The 7,002-nt window shown below is 38.4% G+C and overlaps 1 long non-coding RNA gene across 1 annotated transcript in view; it reads left to right on the forward strand.

Annotated features, from left to right (window-relative positions):
• The window catches only part of LOC108642052, a 32,166-nt gene that overhangs the window by 21,594 nt on the left and 3,570 nt on the right, over positions 1-7,002 (forward strand). The window contains exon 2 of the long non-coding RNA XR_001922434.1: positions 783-910. This is a non-coding gene — a long non-coding RNA (uncharacterized LOC108642052). The remainder of the gene's footprint in view (positions 1-782; positions 911-7,002) is intronic.

A 7,002-nucleotide genomic window follows, 5' to 3' on the forward strand; every position in this document is an offset into this window, starting at 1 on the left:
AGTAGGATTTGTCAGCATAAATAATACCCTGTGTTATTGCAGTGTTATTTTCATCTCCAAGATACCAATATCTGATCACACCCCGTTTGTAACTGTGGGCTGATGCCTTTGTAGCCCTGTAAGTAAAAAACCTGCTCAAACCACGGGTAACCAAACAGCTGAGTAATCCTGTTGAAGCCAGTCCATGCACCCATTAACTGTGCAAACTAATCCTTAAAAAAATGATGGAAAGGGCGAAAAAGAAAACACCACGTTTTCCAAGCCAATGAAACTCCAGATGTGCTTAAAGTTAAATCCAGGAATAAATAAATAGTGCATGATCTGAAAGGCTGGATTTCGCAGCCACACTTTGTTGCTTACCCAGTGAAATTGTGAAATAAGGTGAACTTTTTTCAGCTTGCAAACCTCTGGTGCATTTCTGCCTTGACTATTTTTTTTTTCTTTGTGGCCATTTTGCAGTTTTCTGTGGATTTGTTTTGACTGTAAATAGGCACACACATTAGCTAAAGCCAGATAATTTTCTCCTGGCCAGCTTTGCCAGTAAATCACTGAGCTATGTAATTGGGTTTGTGTAAAATCATGCATTGTGAACTTGGGAATAGGTAAAACAGAAACAAGAAGTTGATTTTTGTAAATAATATAATTTTTTCACGCAAAACTTCTGTTTGAATCCGGTTATTTTTTTAGTTCCCTGTCATGATCCTTCTTTAAATGTTGAATGAAAATCAAGCTACAGGATAAATCCAAGCAAAACTGGTAATAATTTCTGGTTTGGCTCGTAGGTGGAGTTGAATACAATGTGATTAACTACAAGCAATATGTTGTGAAGATGATGGTATTCAGACACATACCCAAACAATTTGATTCAGATAAATTGGATACAAGACTTTGACCAGCACGAGAAGAACAGGTGAGAACCCTTGAGACTGAAGCAGAAATAATCAGTATTTTGATGGTCAGGAAAAATATTGCTCCAGTAACACAATGGATCCATTAGAAACTCAAAATACTAATTACAATCTGCCTAAAGACTTATTATAAATGAAGTGGAGATAGAAACATGTTTATATTATGGGGAGGCTTATTTGCAGATAAGCAGGAAACCAGTCACACATCTTCACAAACATAATTTTAGCTGTTTTAATTAGCAGGTTTGCTTTGATTTAATTTAATTCAGCGACTCCTTCTATCTTTACTGACACATGTGCAAATCAAATGTGCTGCCCTGACTCCTGACACCCCGTTTCCTTTCTCATTTCTGCTGCTGTTGTTGTTGATTCTGGTGGTTGGTGGTGCAGTGAGGGGTCGGCCCTTCCCACCAGCGTGGCCAGCAGATGCAGGGGGGGACACAACTGCACCTTTCAGGGGGTTTTCTGCACCCCAGAACCAGTGATTCCTCAGGTACTGGAAGCCAGGCTGTCAAAGGCCAGCACAAGCCCCAGTAGCCTCCAGTTTCCAATTCTATTAAGGGTTGAAATGACAAAAATAGGATTTTTTTGAGTAGTTGTGGTAAAAGTGAAGCGAGTTTTGTGGTTTTTTTGCTGTAGAACAGACCCTACAAAGAAGCCCCACGTGTGCCTTTAGCAACTTACTGCAGTGTGTGCATCAACTTGGGGTTGATAAACAAGCTTTAAAGCTGTCAGAATTCATCTATTTAATGTTTGGAGATTTGGTGGTTTTATTTAACAGGGAGAGTAGTTATTGACAGAATAAGAACACATAGTCCAGGATCAAATCACAACATTAATATACTGACAAAAACCCCCAATCTCTGTTGACTTTGCTGAGCTTTTTGTTGGTCTGAGGGCTTGGAACTGTTTTTTCTTCTTTATGTGACAAAAACAATTGGTAACACGCCAGGTGTTGTTCTCCCTTCCCTCTCCACCCCTCCCTCTGCAGTGTCTCACAGCTGTATGAGAGGTAATTAAAACAATCACTGAAATGTTTCAAAGCTGTTGTAGCCTTTAGTTGACTTTTAAAATTCCTATTTGAAGAAGAATGGTAAAATTAATTTGTATCCAGCTCAGCAAAGCGCTCTTTACTTGAGCAACGGACTTTACAACGTTGCCAACAAAAAGGATGAAATTAATATTATTCTTGCCTTTATCTGGGGTTGTTCTGTTAACTGTTTTATACTAGAAATTAATTTCAATATCATACAGATGCCTACAAGTCATGAATGCAGCAGTTCTAGCATTCAGTCACACAGCTCTCCTAGTTCATCATCGTGGGTAAAAATAAGAATTCAACAGGAATAAACTTGCCAGGACAATTAAATGATTCTGCCTCTAGATAATGGAAGGACAAAGTTTATATTCTTGGACTGTAAAATATGGAAGAGTGAAAAGTGCTGTTAAAGAAGTATTATGTGGTTGTTTTGAAAAGAATGGTAATTTTACAAGTTTGTCTTTCTGCTGAGAAAAAAATCCTTTGGAGCCTGGGAAGCAGACTTTGGGATTGGCATATTTTTGATGTGGAAATGCTCTGCTGTTTTTCTCCTCTATTTTTTGTGTTTCAGTTCCCTCCTTCAGCAGGGCTTTGGAAACCTTGTAATTCATCCCTTACCCAATGCTTGGTCTATGGGACAGGATTTTATCCTTACAATAAGCTTCCTTGTAACATATTCTATTTGATGCTTAAAACCCCTTAATCTTTACAAATAAGTGTGTTATGTCAGTGCAAAGGTGATCCTTCTCTCCCTTTTTACCCTTCTCTCCTTTTCTGATTTTTCCCTCTTTGGGGGTTGGCACCTCCCTGGCATGGGCAGAGTGGGGGCAATGAAGGAAAAGTTGAGGAATTTTCAGGATGAATGGAATTGGTTCAGGCTTTGAAATGACTAATTAAAAAAAAAATGAAAAAGCCTTGTAGGGTGGAAGGTTTTGCATATCCCTTGTTGGTGTGTGGGGAACCCTTGCCTGGTATATAAGTCAATATGTGGATAAAGCAAGTTTTTACATTTTTCCTTATGAAAATCAGAGAGATACCAGGGAACAGGGTGCAAACCAAAAATATCAATACCAATAAATACAAATAAGGACTTTTCCCCATCAAATTTAAAATATATGGCTGTTTGTGCAAATATTTCCTATTGATTAATGACAGCATAACCTCTTCCTCTTTTTTTTTTGCTCCTTTGTGAACATTTCTAACTCCTTTATGAATGTTTCTAAACCCTCCCTGGATGTTTCTAAACCCTCTCTGGATGTTTCCAACCCCACACAAGTATTGCAAACAAATTTACAAACAGGGATAAAACCACGACTTAAATCCTCGTCTGCCTCTTTGCATCAACACAACTCAACCTGACAGTGGATTTTTGCCAGGTGGAACAAAGAGCAATAAATTAGTTTTGAACATTTATGATCTTGCATTATAAAGACTCCAACAGGCTGTGTTCAAAATCAATTGTCAGTGTGATGGGGGATTAATAACTGTGGGACTGTAACCTTTTCTGTATCCGCAGCCTGGGGAAGGGCACGTCTCAAGATCTGCTGCCATATTTCATTATTGCCACCTCTATTTGAAAGACCTTTTTGATGCTTAAAAAAAAAAGAGAAACAGATTAGTTTTTAGTAGTGCTGGATGAATAACTCATAATTAATAATTCATTCCGCGAATTTTCGCCTTTTATTCCGTAGGAAGAATGAAAAAAAAAAAAAAATGGTTGTCAAAATTTTTCTGTTGACTGGTTGGGGTTTTGGGGTTTTTTTAATCGAAAGTAGGAATCAGAATTCAGGGTGTGTTATGTATTTGTGATTGATCAGTCATGTGGTATTGGTTTAATTCCCCAATTAATTGAGGACAAATACCAGCATAAATTCCATGATTAAATATTTGAGGAGAGCGTATTTAAAAAGCCCTTGCCACACGCAAGCCAGGCTTAAAATCAGTTTTTGAAAGGCCTCTTGGAAAGTAAAATCCTGAGTGCACGAAATTGGTTGGGAAGGAAATGCAAACGAGGCAGGAATGTGGCCAAGCCAAGTTCATTACAAGACACAAACGAGTTTCTGAGACTTCTACAGCATTTTCCAGCTGGAATTTTCCCTTCTTAGCTCCAGCAGCCACTTTAGGAGATAACCAGTAAATATTGGGGGTAAATATGGGAGCAAGGGAAATGAGAGGTTTATTGAGTTTCCTGACCTCCCCAGCTACTGTGCTGTGTTTTATGATAGTGAAATGTTTTATAACATTTTATAAATGTTTTATAAATGTTCATAATGTGCTGAAGCCTCCTGAAGAACTGGCATCCTTTGGCTTTCTTTGCATCCCGCCCATGCCAGGCTGCCTGGCCTAAGAGGCATCTCTGACTTCTCCCGCATTTTTTTCATAGATCCACTTTATTTTTCTTCCTAAATAGAGATAAACCAGTTAAATATTTCCCAACAAAATAACACGTGTAATCTCCAGGGCCGTGCATACCATCAAACTGTCATTTCCTTCGATTAACCTCCACCTGACCTCCCTCCCCCAGGCGCTTTCCGAGCCTTTTGTTCCCCCTTTTCAGCTCTGAGCTCTGTCAGGTGAGGGCATCTGTCACTCAGGAGCTGGACACTTCACTGGAGAACTCAGTGGAGATGCTGGCATGGAAAACTGGGCAGGATGTCCTGGATTAGACAACCCAGAGCTGGATGTGTCTAGAAATGCAGAGGGAGCAGAGCTTGGGCAAGCACGGTTGAAAGGAGCTCAGTTTTAAGAGTCTATTAATTGTGTTATGAATATTATGAAATATTTAAGACCAGAAAGGGTTCATGACTGAGACCTGCAGGACTTTTGTTGTGTAACTCCTTCATGTTCTCAGGAAGAATTCTGAGGAGAATAAAATTCCTACCAGGAGAGGATCAGAGTTAACAAATCACCTCCTTACAGTTTGGAAATTGCCAGGGGAATTTATTTTGTCATTTTGAAACCCAGCAGGTCTGTGTTTAACCTCAACATTTTTTTGTGGACAGATAGCAAAAAAATGGAAATTAGGGAGACCAGCAGAAATAAAACTTATCAAAATGATTCATGCCTATTAAAAGTATAGTTGATCTTAACTAAACTTTTTATGGATGGCAGTTTGAGCTGCCTGGGACCTTTTATTTATTTATTTATTTATTTAATCCTGAAAATTCATTTAGGGTGAATAATACGGAACTGAGATGTGAATCCAGACAGATCATCAAACACTGGGCTGCCAGCAGTGAGGAGCAAACATGGAATCCATAACTTCTGCTTATGGAATAGAATGTGCTTGGGAATGATAACAAAGGCCACGTGTGATGAAGTGTCTCTTCTTCCCAACGTGAGCTGGCTCATGGTGGTTCCTGAGGGCTGAAACTCTGCCCCTGGGTTCTAGTCCTAATTTCACTGTTCAATCTCACACCTTCTGCTGACAGATTAAAAATGTGCCATCAGAAGCCTCAGCATCACATCAGTTCCTCTGGATGAGGATGGACTCACCCCTTAAATCAGTCTCTGATGAAGCAAATAGGTCAGAATTCCTCATCATTTCATCACCAGGCACAATTTATAGATCTCCTATGATTTTTCTAATTAGAATCATAGAAACATTTAGGTTGAAAGAGACCTTTAAGATCATTAAGTCTGTTTTTTGACCTATCCCAGTTTGTCCTTTTTTAAATTATCCCACTAAAGTTTGAAGAACAGAGTCTATATATGCAGCATTCCATGATTTCTACTCAACCCCCAAGATCATGAGACTTGTTGAAAAATAGTGAGTTTTAAAATAAGAAAGAACTGCACTTTAGTATTTTTGTGCAAATATTGAAGGATGGATCTATTCATTCTTCCAAGAGTTTATAATTTATTTTTTAAGTTTAAATTTGTGCTGGCTTTCCCCCCCCATTCCAGTGGGCATGTTACATTTATAAATCACGTGGAAGCAGATATTCCAGATGCAGAGAGATGTTGGAACTGATGGGACTGTTAATTCTGTACCAGCCAACAGGAGCAAGGCCCTGAAAAAACAGAACAAAAATATAATGATATGATTTTACAGGGTTGTAAAAAATCCCAGATTTGGAGAAAATGTGACCTATTATCATCCCTGTTAAGGTTTTTGCAAACAATTCTCTAGAAAAATCAGCATTTTCTGTGAAATCCTCCCCAAACCCAACCTGCTCTGCAGTGAGGGATGTACTCACCTGGTGTAGCGAAGAATTTAAAGGGAAGAACAAAAAGAAGCTGGAATTGCCTCAGGGATTGAGGTCAGGTGAAGGTTAATCAAAGGAAATGACAGTAAAATGGCATTCAGAGCTCTGGGTACGTTTTTAATCATTCCTCTCTCTCTGGCTCATAAAAGACACGAAAGATGTCCAACTTTTTGCCATTGTGTTTAGTTAGGGATGGCTTTTATTTTTGTCTTGATTGTTTTAAAATATCCTTTCTTTTCAATTTCTCTTGTAGTTTTAGCTCCTGAAAACTTGCTTTGCAGTGCCTTAAAAATGTGTGTGGGAAAGAGGGAATGTGTGTGTGGGGGGAAGAAGAATGTTAAGAAAAGGGAGTAATTTTCCCCAGAATATCTCTCCTTTTAACTTCTCCTTCTGAAGTGACGGATTTTGAAGGATTTCTAGAAGTCATGAGTTTAGGGAATAAATATTCAGAAAAGCTAAATATTCCCATTATTACTCAAGTGTCAGGTTAAATGAAGTCCACGATTGCAACTACTGGAAACAAGAACAGGTTTTTTCACACTCTGTTAATTGACAAGTTATTATTCTGTTTTTAAGTATAGATGGTTTGTATATTTTTTTAAAAAAATATTAGAATAATCTTCGTGATTCCAATGAAATTTTGGAGTCGTGTCTTAATTTGCAGACTGTTGGTTATGTTCTGATTTTCTTTATGTGAAAAGGTCCTGACTGGGAACTTTTCCAAGTTTGGAGTTGTCACTTTGTGCCATTCACCTCAGATAACTTTGCCATAACTACAACAGGAACAGGAGCAACTTTATGTAACTTATAACAGCCTAAGGCAACTTTTAAAAAATGTCAGCAATGC

Source organism: Manacus vitellinus, unplaced genomic scaffold (assembly GCF_001715985.3).
Source record: "Manacus vitellinus isolate BGI_N305 unplaced genomic scaffold, ASM171598v3 scaffold_95_pilon, whole genome shotgun sequence".
NCBI classification, from domain to species: Eukaryota; Metazoa; Chordata; class Aves; order Passeriformes; family Pipridae; genus Manacus; species Manacus vitellinus.